Consider the following 13,176-nt stretch of genomic DNA (forward strand, 5'->3'; position numbering starts at 1 on the left):
CAAAATCTACAGGTAGGCACTTTGCAAAAAAACACCTCTGTTTTCTGTCAAAAATTGTGATGTGTCCACGTTGTGTTTTGGGGCATTTCCTGTCGCGGGCGCTAGGCCTACCCACACAAGTGAGGTATCATTTTTATCTGGTGACTTGGGGGAACGCTGGGTGGAAGGATATTTGTGGCTCCTCTCAGATTTCAGAACTTTCTGTCACTGAAATGTGAGGAAAATTTGTTTTTTTAGCCAAATTTTGAGGTTTGCAAAGGATTCTGGGTAACAGAACCTGGTCAGAGCCCCACAAGTCACCTCATCTTGGATTCCCCTTGGTCTCTAGTTTGCAAAAATGCACAGGTTTGGTAGGTTTCCCTAGGTGCCGGCTGAGCTAGAGGCCAAAATCTACAGGTAGGCACTTTGCAAAAAAACACCTCTGTTTTCTGTCAAAAATTGTGATGTGTCCACGTTGTGTTTTGGGGCATTTCCTGTCACGGGCACTAGGCCTACCCACACAAGTGAGGTATCATTTGTATCTGGTGACTTGGGGGAACGCTGGGTGGAAGGAAATTTGTGGCTCCTCTCAGATTCCAGAACTTTCTGTCACTGAAATGTGAGGAAAATGTGTTTTTTTAGCCACATTTTGAGGTTTGCAAAGTATTCTGGGTAACAGAACCTGGTCAGAGCCCCACAAGTCACCCCTTCTTGGATTCCCCTAGGTCTCTAGTTTTCATAAATGCACAGGTTTGGTAGGTTTCCCTAGGTGCCGGCTGAGCTAGAGGCCAAAATCTACAGGTAGGCACTTTGCAAAAAACACCTCGGTTTTCTGTCAAAAATTGTGATGTGTCCATATTGTGTTTTGGGGCATTTCCTGTCACGGGCGCTACGCCTACCCACACAAGTGAGGTATCATTTTTATCTGGTGACGTGGGGGAACGCTGGGTGGAAGGAAATTTGTGACTCCTCTCAGATTCCCGACCTTTCTGACACCGAAATGTGAGGAAAATGTGTTTTTTTTAGCCAAATTTTGAGGTTTGCAAAGGATTCTGGGTAACAGAACCTGGTCAGAGCCCCACAAGTCACCCCATCTTGGATTCCCCTTCGTCTCTAGTTTGCAAAAATGCACAGCTTTGGTAGGTTTCCCTAGGTGCCGGCTGAGCTAGAGGCCAAAATCTACAGGTAGGCACTTTGCAAAAAAACACCTCTGTTTTCTGTCAAAAATTGTGATGTGTCCACGTTGTGTTTTGGGGCATTTCCTGTCGCGGGCGCTAGGCCTACCCACACAAGTGAGGTATGATTTTTATCTAGTGACTTGGGGGAACGCTGGGTGGAAGGATATTTGTGGCTCCTCTCAGATTCCAGAACTTTCTGTCACTGAAATGTGAGGAAAATGTGTTTTTTTAGCCAAATTTTGAGGTTTGCAAAGGATTCTGGGTAACAGAACCTGGTCAGAGCCCCACAAGTCACCTCATCTTGGATTCCCCTTGGTCTCTAGTTTGCAAAAATGCACAGGTTTGGTAGGTTTCCCTAGGTGCCGGCTGAGCTAGAGGCCAAAATCTACAGGTAGGCACTTTGCAAAAAAACACCTCTGTTTTCTGTCAAAAATTGTGATGTGTCCACGTTGTGTTTTGGGGCATTTCCTGTCACGGGCGCTAGGCCTACCCACACAAGTGAGGTATCATTTGTATCTGGTGACTTGGGGGAACGCTGGGTGGAAGGAAATTTGTAGCTCCTCTCAGATTCCAGAACTTTCTGTCACTGAAATGTGAGGAAAATGTGTTTTTTTAGCCACATTTTGAGGTTTGCAAAGTATTCTGGGTAACAGAACCTGGTCAGAGCCCCACAAGTCACCCCTTCTTGGATTCCCCTAGGTCTCTAGTTTTCATAAATGCACAGGTTTGGTAGGTTTCCCTGGGTGCCGGCTGAGCTAGAGGCCAAAATCTACAGGTAGGCCCTTTGCAAAAGAACACCTCCGTTTTCTTTAAAAAAATTTGATGTGTCCCTGTTGTGTTTTGGGGCATTTCCTGTCACGGGCGCTAGGCCTACCCACACAAGTGAGGTATCATTTTTATCGGGAGACTTGGGGGAACGCTGGGTGGAAGGAAATTTGTGGCTCCTCTCAGATTCCCGACCTTTCTGTCACCGAAATGTGAGGAAAACGTGTTTTTTTAGCCAACTTTTGAGGTTTGCAAAGGATTCTGGGTAAAAGAACCTGGTCAGAACCCCACAAGTCATCCCATCTTGGATTCCCCTAGGTCTCTACTTTTAGAAAATGCACAGGTTTGGTAGGTTTCCCTAGGTGCCGGCTGAGCTAGAGGCCAAAATCTACAGGTAGGCACTTTGCAAAAAACACCTCTGTTTTCTGTCAAAAATTGTGATGTGTCCATATTGTGTTTTGGGGCATTTCCTGTCACGGGCGCTAGGCCTACCCACACAAGTGAGGTATCATTTTTATCTGGTGACGTGGGGGAACGCTGGGTGGAAGGAAATTTGTGACTCCTCTCAGATTCCCGACCTTTCTGACACTGAAATGTGAGGAAAATGTGTTTTTTTAGCCAAATTTTGAGGTTTGCAAAGGATTCTGGGTAACAGAACCTGGTCAGAGCCCCACAAGTCACCCCTTCTTGGATTCCCCTAGGTCTCTAGTTTTCAAAAATGCACAGGTTTGATAGGTTTCCCTAGGTGCCGGCTGAGCTAGAGGCCAAAATCTACAGGTAGGCACTTTGCAAAAAAACACCTCTGTTTTCTGTCAAAAATTGTGATGTGTCCACGTTGTGTTTTGGGGCATTTCCTGTCACGGGCGCTAGGCCTACCCACACAAGTGAGGTATCATTTGTATCTGGTGACTTGGGGGAACGCTGGGTGGAAGGAAATTTGTGGCTCCTCTCAGATTCCAGAACTTTCTGTCACCGAAATGTGAGGAAAATGTGTTTTTTTAGCCACATTTTGAGGTTTGCAAAGTATTCTGGGTAACAGAACCTGGTCAGAGCCCCACAAGTCACCCCTTCTTGGATTCCCCTAGGTCTCTAGTTTTCATAAATGCACAGGTTTGGTAGGTTTCCCTAGGTGCCGGCTGAGCTAGAGGCCAAAATCTACAGGTAGGCCCTTTGCAAAAGAACACCTCCGTTTTCTTTAAAAAAATGTGATGTGTCCCTGTTGTGTTTTGGGGCATTTCCTGTCACGGGCGCTAGGCCTACCCACACAAGTGAGGTATCATTTTTATCGGGAGACTTGGGGGAACGCTGGGTGGAAGGAAATTTGTGGCTCCTCTCAGATTCCCGACCTTTCTGTCACCGAAATGTGAGGAAAACGTGTTTTTTTAGCCAATTTTTGAGGTTTGCAAAGGATTCTGGGTAAAAGAACCTGGTCAGAACCCCACAAGTCACCCCATCTTGGATTCCCCCAGGTCTCTACTTTTAGAAAATGCACAGGTTTGGTAGGTTTCCCTAGGTGCCGGCTGAGCTAGAGGCCAAAATCTACAGGTAGGCACTTTGCAAAAAACACCTCTGTTTTCTGTCAAAAATTGTGATGTGTCCATATTGTGTTTTGGGGCATTTCCTGTCACGGGCGCTAGACCTACCCACACAAGTGAGGTATCATTTTTATCTGGTGACGTGGGGGAACGCTGGGTGGAAGGAAATTTGTGGCTCCTCTCAGATTCCCGACCTTTCTGTCACCGAAATGTGAGGAAAATGTGTTTTTTTTAGCCAAATTTTGAGGTTTGCAAAGGATTCTGGGTAACAGAACCTGGTCAGAGCCCCACAAGTCACCCCATCTTGGATTCCCCTTTGTCTCTAGTTTGCAAAAATGCACAGCTTTGGTAGGTTTCCCTAGGTGCCGGCTGAGCTAGAGGCCAAAATCTACATGTTGACACTTTGCAAAAAACACCTCTGTTTTCTGTCAAAAATTGTGATGTGTTCACATTGTGTTTTGGGGCATTTCCTGTCGCGGGCGCTAGGCCTACCCACACAAGTGAGGTATCATTTTTATCGGTAAACTTGGGGTAAAGCTGGGTGGAAGGAAATTTGTGGCTCCTCTCAGATTCCAGAACTTTCTGTCACCGAAATGTGAGGAAAATGTGTTTTTTTTTAGCCAAATTTTGAGGTTTGCAAAGGATTCTGGGTAACAGAACCTGGTCAGAGCCCCACAAGTCACCCCATCTTGGATTCCCCTTCGTCTCTAGTTTGCAAAAATGCACAGCTTTGGTAGGTTTCCCTAGGTGCCGGCTGAGCTAGAGGCCAAAATCTACATGTTGACACTTTGCAAAAAACACCTCTGTTTTCTGTCAAAAATTGTGATGTGTCCACATTGTGTTTTGGGGCATTTCCTGTCGCGGGCGCTAAGCCTACCCACACAAGTGAGGTATCATTTTTATCGGTAAACTTGGGGTAAAGCTGGGTGGAAGGAAATTTGTGGCTCCTGTCAGATTCCCGACCTTTCTGTCACCGAAATGTGAGGAAAACGTGTTTTTTTAGCCAATTTTTGAGGTTTGCAAAGGATTCTGGGTAAAAGAACCTGGTCAGAACCCCACAAGTCACCCCATCTTGGATTCCCCTAGGTCTCTACTTTTAGAAAATGCACAGGTTTGGTACGTTTCCCTAGGTGCCGGCTGAGCTAGAGGCCAAAATCTACAGGTAGGCACTTTGCAAAAAACACCTCTGTTTTCTGTCAAAAATTGTGATGTGTCCATATTGTGTTTTGGGGCATTTCCTGTCACGGGCGCTAAGCCTACCCACACAAGTGAGGTATCATTTTTATCTGGTGACGTGGGGGAACGCTGGGTGGAAGGAAATTTGTGGCTCCTCTCAGATTCCCGACCTTTCTGACACTGAAATGTGAGGAAAATGTGTTTTTTTAGCCAAATTGTGAGGTTTGCAAAGGATTCTGGGTAACAGAACCTGGTCAGAGCCCCACAAGTCACCCCTTCTTGGATTCCCCTAGGTCTCTAGTTTTCAAAAATGCACAGGTTTGGTAGGTTTCCCTAGGTGCCGGCTGAGCTAGAGGCCAAAATCTACAGGTAGGCACTTTGCAAAAAAACACCTCTGTTTTCTGTCAAAAATTGTGATGTGTCCACGTTGTGTTTTGGGGCATTTCCTGTCACGGGCGCTAGGCCTACCCACACAAGTGAGGTATCATTTGTATCTGGTGACTTGGGGGAACGCTGGGTGGAAGGAAATGTGTGGCTCCTCTCAGATTCCAGAACTTTCTGTCACTGAAATGTGAGGAAAATGTGTTTTTTTAGCCACATTTTGAGGTTTGCAAAGTATTCTGGGTAACAGAACCTGGTCAGAGCCCCACAAGTCACCCCTTCTTGGATTCCCCTAGGTCTCTAGTTTTCATAAATGCACAGGTTTGGTAGGTTTCCCTAGGTGCCGGCTGAGCTAGAGGCCAAAATCTACAGGTAGGCCCTTTGCAAAAGAACACCTCCGTTTTCTTTAAAAAAATGTGATGTGTCCCTGTTGTGTTTTGGGGCATTTCCTGTCACAGGCGCTAGGCCTACCCACACAAGTGAGGTATCATTTTTATCGGGAGACTTGGGGGAACGCTGGGTGGAAGGAAATTTGTGGCTCCTCTCAGATTCCCGACCTTTCTGTCACCGAAATGTGAGGAAAACGTGTTTTTTTAGCCAACTTTTGAGGTTTGCAAAGGATTCTGGGTAAAAGAAGCTGGTCAGAACCCCACAAGTCACCCCATCTTGGATTCCCCTAGGTCTCTACTTTTAGAAAATGCACAGGTTTGGTAGGTTTCCCTAGGTGCCGGCTGAGCTAGAGGCCAAAATCTACAGGTAGGCACTTTGCAAAAAAACACCTCTGTTTTCTGTCAAAAATTGTGATGTTCCACGTTGTGTTTTGGGGCATTTCCTGTCGCGGGCGCTAGGCCTACCCACACAAGTGAGGTATCATTTTTATCGGTAAACTTGGGGTAAAGCTGGGTGGAAGGAAATTTGTGGCTCCTCTCAGATTCCAGAACTTTCTGTCACCGAAATGTGAGGAAAATGTGTTTTTTTTAGCCAAATTTTGAGGTTTGCAAAGGATTCTGGGTAACAGAACCTGGTCAGAGCCCCACAAGTCACCCCATCTTGGATTCCCCTTGGTCTCTAGTTTGCAAAAATGCACAGCTTTGGTAGGTTTCCCTAGGTGCCGGCTGAGCTAGAGGCCAAAATCTACAGGTAGGCACTTTGCAAAAAACACCTCTGTTTTCTGTCAAAAATTGTGATGTGTCCATATTGTGTTTTGGGGCATTTCCTGTCACGGGCGCTAGGCCTACCCACACAAGTGAGGTATCATTTTTATCTGGTGACGTGGGGGAACGCTGGGTGGAAGGAAATTTGTGACTCCTCTCAGATTCCCGACCTTTCTGACACTGAAATGTGAGGAAAATGTGTTTTTTTAGCCAAATTTTGAGGTTTGCAAAGGATTCTGGGTAACAGAACCTGGTCAGAGCCCCACAAGTCACCCCTTCTTGGATTCCCCTAGGTCTCTAGTTTTCAAAAATGCACAGGTTTGATAGGTTTCCCTAGGTGCCGGCTGAGCTAGAGGCCAAAATCTACAGGTAGGCACTTTGCAAAAAAACACCTCTGTTTTCTGTCAAAAATTGTGATGTGTCCACGTTGTGTTTTGGGGCATTTCCTGTCACGGGCGCTAGGCCTACCCACACAAGTGAGGTATCATTTGTATCTGGTGACTTGGGGGAACGCTGGGTGGAAGGAAATTTGTGGCTCCTCTCAGATTCCAGAACTTTCTGTCACCGAAATGTGAGGAAAATGTGTTTTTTTAGCCACATTTTGAGGTTTGCAAAGTATTCTGGGTAACAGAACCTGGTCAGAGCCCCACAAGTCACCCCTTCTTGGATTCCCCTAGGTCTCTAGTTTTCATAAATGCACAGGTTTGGTAGGTTTCCCTAGGTGCCGGCTGAGCTAGAGGCCAAAATCTACAGGTAGGCCCTTTGCAAAAGAACACCTCCGTTTTCTTTAAAAAAATGTGATGTGTCCCTGTTGTGTTTTGGGGCATTTCCTGTCACGGGCGCTAGGCCTACCCACACAAGTGAGGTATCATTTTTATCGGGAGACTTGGGGGAACGCTGGGTGGAAGGAAATTTGTGGCTCCTCTCAGATTCCCGACCTTTCTGTCACCGAAATGTGAGGAAAACGTGTTTTTTTAGCCAATTTTTGAGGTTTGCAAAGGATTCTGGGTAAAAGAACCTGGTCAGAACCCCACAAGTCACCCCATCTTGGATTCCCCTAGGTCTCTACTTTTAGAAAATGCACAGGTTTGGTAGGTTTCCCTAGGTGCCGGCTGAGCTAGAGGCCAAAATCTACAGGTAGGCACTTTGCAAAAAACACCTCTGTTTTCTGTCAAAAATTGTGATGTGTCCATATTGTGTTTTGGGGCATTTCCTGTCACGGGCGCTAGACCTACCCACACAAGTGAGGTATCATTTTTATCTGGTGACGTGGGGGAACGCTGGGTGGAAGGAAATTTGTGGCTCCTCTCAGATTCCCGACCTTTCTGTCACCGAAATGTGAGGAAAATGTGTTTTTTTTAGCCAAATTTTGAGGTTTGCAAAGGATTCTGGGTAACAGAACCTGGTCAGAGCCCCACAAGTCACCCCATCTTGGATTCCCCTTTGTCTCTAGTTTGCAAAAATGCACAGCTTTGGTAGGTTTCCCTAGGTGCCGGCTGAGCTAGAGGCCAAAATCTACATGTTGACACTTTGCAAAAAACACCTCTGTTTTCTGTCAAAAATTGTGATGTGTTCACATTGTGTTTTGGGGCATTTCCTGTCGCGGGCGCTAGGCCTACCCACACAAGTGAGGTATCATTTTTATCGGTAAACTTGGGGTAAAGCTGGGTGGAAGGAAATTTGTGGCTCCTCTCAGATTCCAGAACTTTCTGTCACCGAAATGTGAGGAAAATGTGTTTTTTTTTAGCCAAATTTTGAGGTTTGCAAAGGATTCTGGGTAACAGAACCTGGTCAGAGCCCCACAAGTCACCCCATCTTGGATTCCCCTTCGTCTCTAGTTTGCAAAAATGCACAGCTTTGGTAGGTTTCCCTAGGTGCCGGCTGAGCTAGAGGCCAAAATCTACATGTTGACACTTTGCAAAAAACACCTCTGTTTTCTGTCAAAAATTGTGATGTGTCCACATTGTGTTTTGGGGCATTTCCTGTCGCGGGCGCTAAGCCTACCCACACAAGTGAGGTATCATTTTTATCGGTAAACTTGGGGTAAAGCTGGGTGGAAGGAAATTTGTGGCTCCTGTCAGATTCCCGACCTTTCTGTCACCGAAATGTGAGGAAAACGTGTTTTTTTAGCCAATTTTTGAGGTTTGCAAAGGATTCTGGGTAAAAGAACCTGGTCAGAACCCCACAAGTCACCCCATCTTGGATTCCCCTAGGTCTCTACTTTTAGAAAATGCACAGGTTTGGTACGTTTCCCTAGGTGCCGGCTGAGCTAGAGGCCAAAATCTACAGGTAGGCACTTTGCAAAAAACACCTCTGTTTTCTGTCAAAAATTGTGATGTGTCCATATTGTGTTTTGGGGCATTTCCTGTCACGGGCGCTAAGCCTACCCACACAAGTGAGGTATCATTTTTATCTGGTGACGTGGGGGAACGCTGGGTGGAAGGAAATTTGTGGCTCCTCTCAGATTCCCGACCTTTCTGACACTGAAATGTGAGGAAAATGTGTTTTTTTAGCCAAATTGTGAGGTTTGCAAAGGATTCTGGGTAACAGAACCTGGTCAGAGCCCCACAAGTCACCCCTTCTTGGATTCCCCTAGGTCTCTAGTTTTCAAAAATGCACAGGTTTGGTAGGTTTCCCTAGGTGCCGGCTGAGCTAGAGGCCAAAATCTACAGGTAGGCACTTTGCAAAAAAACACCTCTGTTTTCTGTCAAAAATTGTGATGTGTCCACGTTGTGTTTTGGGGCATTTCCTGTCACGGGCGCTAGGCCTACCCACACAAGTGAGGTATCATTTGTATCTGGTGACTTGGGGGAACGCTGGGTGGAAGGAAATGTGTGGCTCCTCTCAGATTCCAGAACTTTCTGTCACTGAAATGTGAGGAAAATGTGTTTTTTTAGCCACATTTTGAGGTTTGCAAAGTATTCTGGGTAACAGAACCTGGTCAGAGCCCCACAAGTCACCCCTTCTTGGATTCCCCTAGGTCTCTAGTTTTCATAAATGCACAGGTTTGGTAGGTTTCCCTAGGTGCCGGCTGAGCTAGAGGCCAAAATCTACAGGTAGGCCCTTTGCAAAAGAACACCTCCGTTTTCTTTAAAAAAATGTGATGTGTCCCTGTTGTGTTTTGGGGCATTTCCTGTCACAGGCGCTAGGCCTACCCACACAAGTGAGGTATCATTTTTATCGGGAGACTTGGGGGAACGCTGGGTGGAAGGAAATTTGTGGCTCCTCTCAGATTCCCGACCTTTCTGTCACCGAAATGTGAGGAAAACGTGTTTTTTTAGCCAACTTTTGAGGTTTGCAAAGGATTCTGGGTAAAAGAAGCTGGTCAGAACCCCACAAGTCACCCCATCTTGGATTCCCCTAGGTCTCTACTTTTAGAAAATGCACAGGTTTGGTAGGTTTCCCTAGGTGCCGGCTGAGCTAGAGGCCAAAATCTACAGGTAGGCACTTTGCAAAAAAACACCTCTGTTTTCTGTCAAAAATTGTGATGTTCCACGTTGTGTTTTGGGGCATTTCCTGTCGCGGGCGCTAGGCCTACCCACACAAGTGAGGTATCATTTTTATCGGTAAACTTGGGGTAAAGCTGGGTGGAAGGAAATTTGTGGCTCCTCTCAGATTCCAGAACTTTCTGTCACCGAAATGTGAGGAAAATGTGTTTTTTTTAGCCAAATTTTGAGGTTTGCAAAGGATTCTGGGTAACAGAACCTGGTCAGAGCCCCACAAGTCACCCCATCTTGGATTCCCCTTGGTCTCTAGTTTGCAAAAATGCACAGCTTTGGTAGGTTTCCCTAGGTGCCGGCTGAGCTAGAGGCCAAAATCTACAGGTAGGCACTTTGGAAAAAAAACACCTCTGTTTTCTGTCAAAAATTGTGATGTGTCCACGTTGTGTTTTGGGGCATGTCCTGTCACGGGCGCTAGGCCTACCCACACAAGTGAGGTATCATTTTTATCTGGTGACTTGGGGGAACGCTGGGTGGAAGGAAATTTGTGGCTCCTCTCAGATTCCCGACCTTTCTGTCACCAAAATGTGAGGAAAACGTGTTTTTTTAGCCGAGGTTTGCAAAGGATTCTGGGTAAAAGGACCTGGTCAGAGCCCCACAGGTCACCCCATCTTGGATTCCCCTAGGTCTCTACTTTTAAAAAATGCACAGGTTTGGTAGGTTTCCCTAGGTGCCGGCTGAGCTAGAGGCCAAAATCTACATGTTGACACTTTGCAAAAAACACCTCTGTTTTCTGTCAAAAATTGTGATGTGTCCACATTGTGTTTTGGGGCATTTCCTGTCGCGGGCGCTAGGCCTACCCACACAAGTGAGGTATCATTTTTATCGGTAAACTTGGGGTAAAGCTGGGTGGAAGGAAATTTGTGGCTCCTCTCAGATTCCAGAACTTTCTGTCACCGAAATGTGAGGAAAATGTGTTTTTTTTTAGCCAAATTTTGAGGTTTGCAAAGGATTCTGGGTAACAGAACCTGGTCAGAGCCCCACAAGTCACCCCATCTTGGATTCCCCTTCGTCTCTAGTTTGCAAAAATGCACAGCTTTGGTAGGTTTCCCTAGGTGCCGGCTGAGCTAGAGGCCAAAATCTACAGGTAGGCACTTTGCAAAAAAACACCTCTGTTTTCTGTCAAAAATTGTGATGTGTCCACGTTGTGTTTTGGGGCATTTCCTATCACGGGCGCTAGGCCTACCCACACAAGTGAGGTATAATTTTTATCTGGTGACTTGGGGGAACGCTGGGTGGAAGGAAATTTGTGGCTGCTCTCAGATTCCCGACCTTTCTGTCACCGAAATGTGAGGAAAACGTGTTTTTTTAGCCGAGGTTTGCAAAGGATTCTGGGTAAAAGAACCTGGTCAGAGCCCCACAAGTCACCCCATCTTGGATTCCCCTAGGTCTCTACTTTTAAAAAATGCACAGGTTTGGTAGGTTTCCCTAGGTGCCGGCTGAGCTAGAGGCCAAAATCTACATGTTGACACTTTGCAAAAAACACCTCTGTTTTCTGTCAAAAATTGTGATGTGTCCACATTGTGTTTTGGGGCATTTCCTGTCGCGGGCGCTAGGCCTACCCACACAAGTGAGGTATCATTTTTATCGGTAAACTTGGGGTAAAGCTGGGTGGAAGGAAATTTGTGGCTCCTCTCAGATTCCAGAACTTTCTGTCACCGAAATGTGAGGAAAATGTGTTTTTTTTAGCCAAATTTTGAGGTTTGCAAAGGATTCTGGGTAACAGAACCTGGTCAGAGCCCCACAAGTCACCCCATCTTGGATTCCCCTTGGTCTCTAGTTTGCAAAAATGCACAGCTTTGGTAGGTTTCCCTAGGTGCCGGCTGAGCTAGAGGCCAAAATCTACAGGTAGGCACTTTGCAAAAAAACACCTCTGTTTTCTGTCAAAAATTGTGATGTGTCCACGTTGTGTTTTGGGGCATTTCCTGTCGCGGGCGCTAGGCCTACCCACACAAGTGAGGTATCATTTTTATCTGGTGACTTGGGGGAACGCTGGGTGGAAGGATATTTGTGGCTCCTCTCAGATTTCAGAACTTTCTGTCACTGAAATGTGAGGAAAATTTGTTTTTTTAGCCAAATTTTGAGGTTTGCAAAGGATTCTGGGTAACAGAACCTGGTCAGAGCCCCACAAGTCACCTCATCTTGGATTCCCCTTGGTCTCTAGTTTGCAAAAATGCACAGGTTTGGTAGGTTTCCCTAGGTGCCGGCTGAGCTAGAGGCCAAAATCTACAGGTAGGCACTTTGCAAAAAAACACCTCTGTTTTCTGTCAAAAATTGTGATGTGTCCACGTTGTGTTTTGGGGCATTTCCTGTCACGGGCGCTAGGCCTACCCACACAAGTGAGGTATCATTTGTATCTGGTGACTTGGGGGAACGCTGGGTGGAAGGAAATTTGTGGCTCCTCTCAGATTCCAGAACTTTCTGTCACTGAAATGTGAGGAAAATGTGTTTTTTTAGCCACATTTTGAGGTTTGCAAAGTATTCTGGGTAACAGAACCTGGTCAGAGCCCCACAAGTCACCCCTTCTTGGATTCCCCTAGGTCTCTAGTTTTCATAAATGCACAGATTTGGTAGGTTTCCCTAGGTGCCGGCTGAGCTAGAGGCCAAAATCTACAGGTAGGCACTTTGCAAAAAACACCTCTGTTTTCTGTCAAAAATTGTGATGTGTCCATATTGTGTTTTGGGGCATTTCCTGTCACGGGCGCTAGGCCTACCCACACAAGTGAGGTATCATTTTTATCTGGTGACGTGGGGGAACGCTGGGTGGAAGGAAATTTGTGACTCCTCTCAGATTCCCGACCTTTCTGACACTGAAATGTGAGGAAAATGTGTTTTTTTAGCCAAATTTTGAGGTTTGCAAAGGATTCTGGGTAACAGAACCTGGTCAGAGCCCCACAAGTCACCCCTTCTTGGATTCCCCTAGGTCTCTAGTTTTCAAAAATGCACAGGTTTGGTAGGTTTCCCTAGGTGCCGGCTGAGCTAGAGGCCAAAATCTACAGGTAGGCACTTTGCAAAAAAACACCTATGTTTTCTGTCAAAAATTGTGATGTGTCCACGTTGTGTTTTGGGGCATTTCCTGTCGCGGGCGCTAGGCCTACCCACACAAGTGAGGTATCATTTTTATCGGTAAACTTGGGGTAAAGCTGGGTGGAAGGAAATTTGTGGCTCCTCTCAGATTCCAGAACTTTCTGTCACCGAAATGTGAGGAAAATGTGTTTTTTTTAGCCAAATTTTGAGGTTTGCAAAGGATTCTGGGTAACAGAACCTGGTCAGAGCCCCACAAGTCACCCCATCTTGGATTCCCCTTCGTCTCTAGTTTGCAAAAATGCACAGCTTTGGTAGGTTTCCCTAGGTGCCGGCTGAGCTAGAGGCCAAAATCTACAGGTAGGCACTTTGCAAAAAAACACCTCTGTTTTCTGTCAAAAATTGTGATGTGTCCACGTTGTGTTTTGGGGCATTTCCTGTCGCGGGCGCTAGGCCTACCCACACAAGTGAGGTATCATTTTTA

Source organism: Pleurodeles waltl, chromosome 4_1, assembly GCF_031143425.1.
Source record: "Pleurodeles waltl isolate 20211129_DDA chromosome 4_1, aPleWal1.hap1.20221129, whole genome shotgun sequence".
Lineage (NCBI taxonomy): Eukaryota > Metazoa > Chordata > Amphibia > Caudata > Salamandridae > Pleurodeles > Pleurodeles waltl.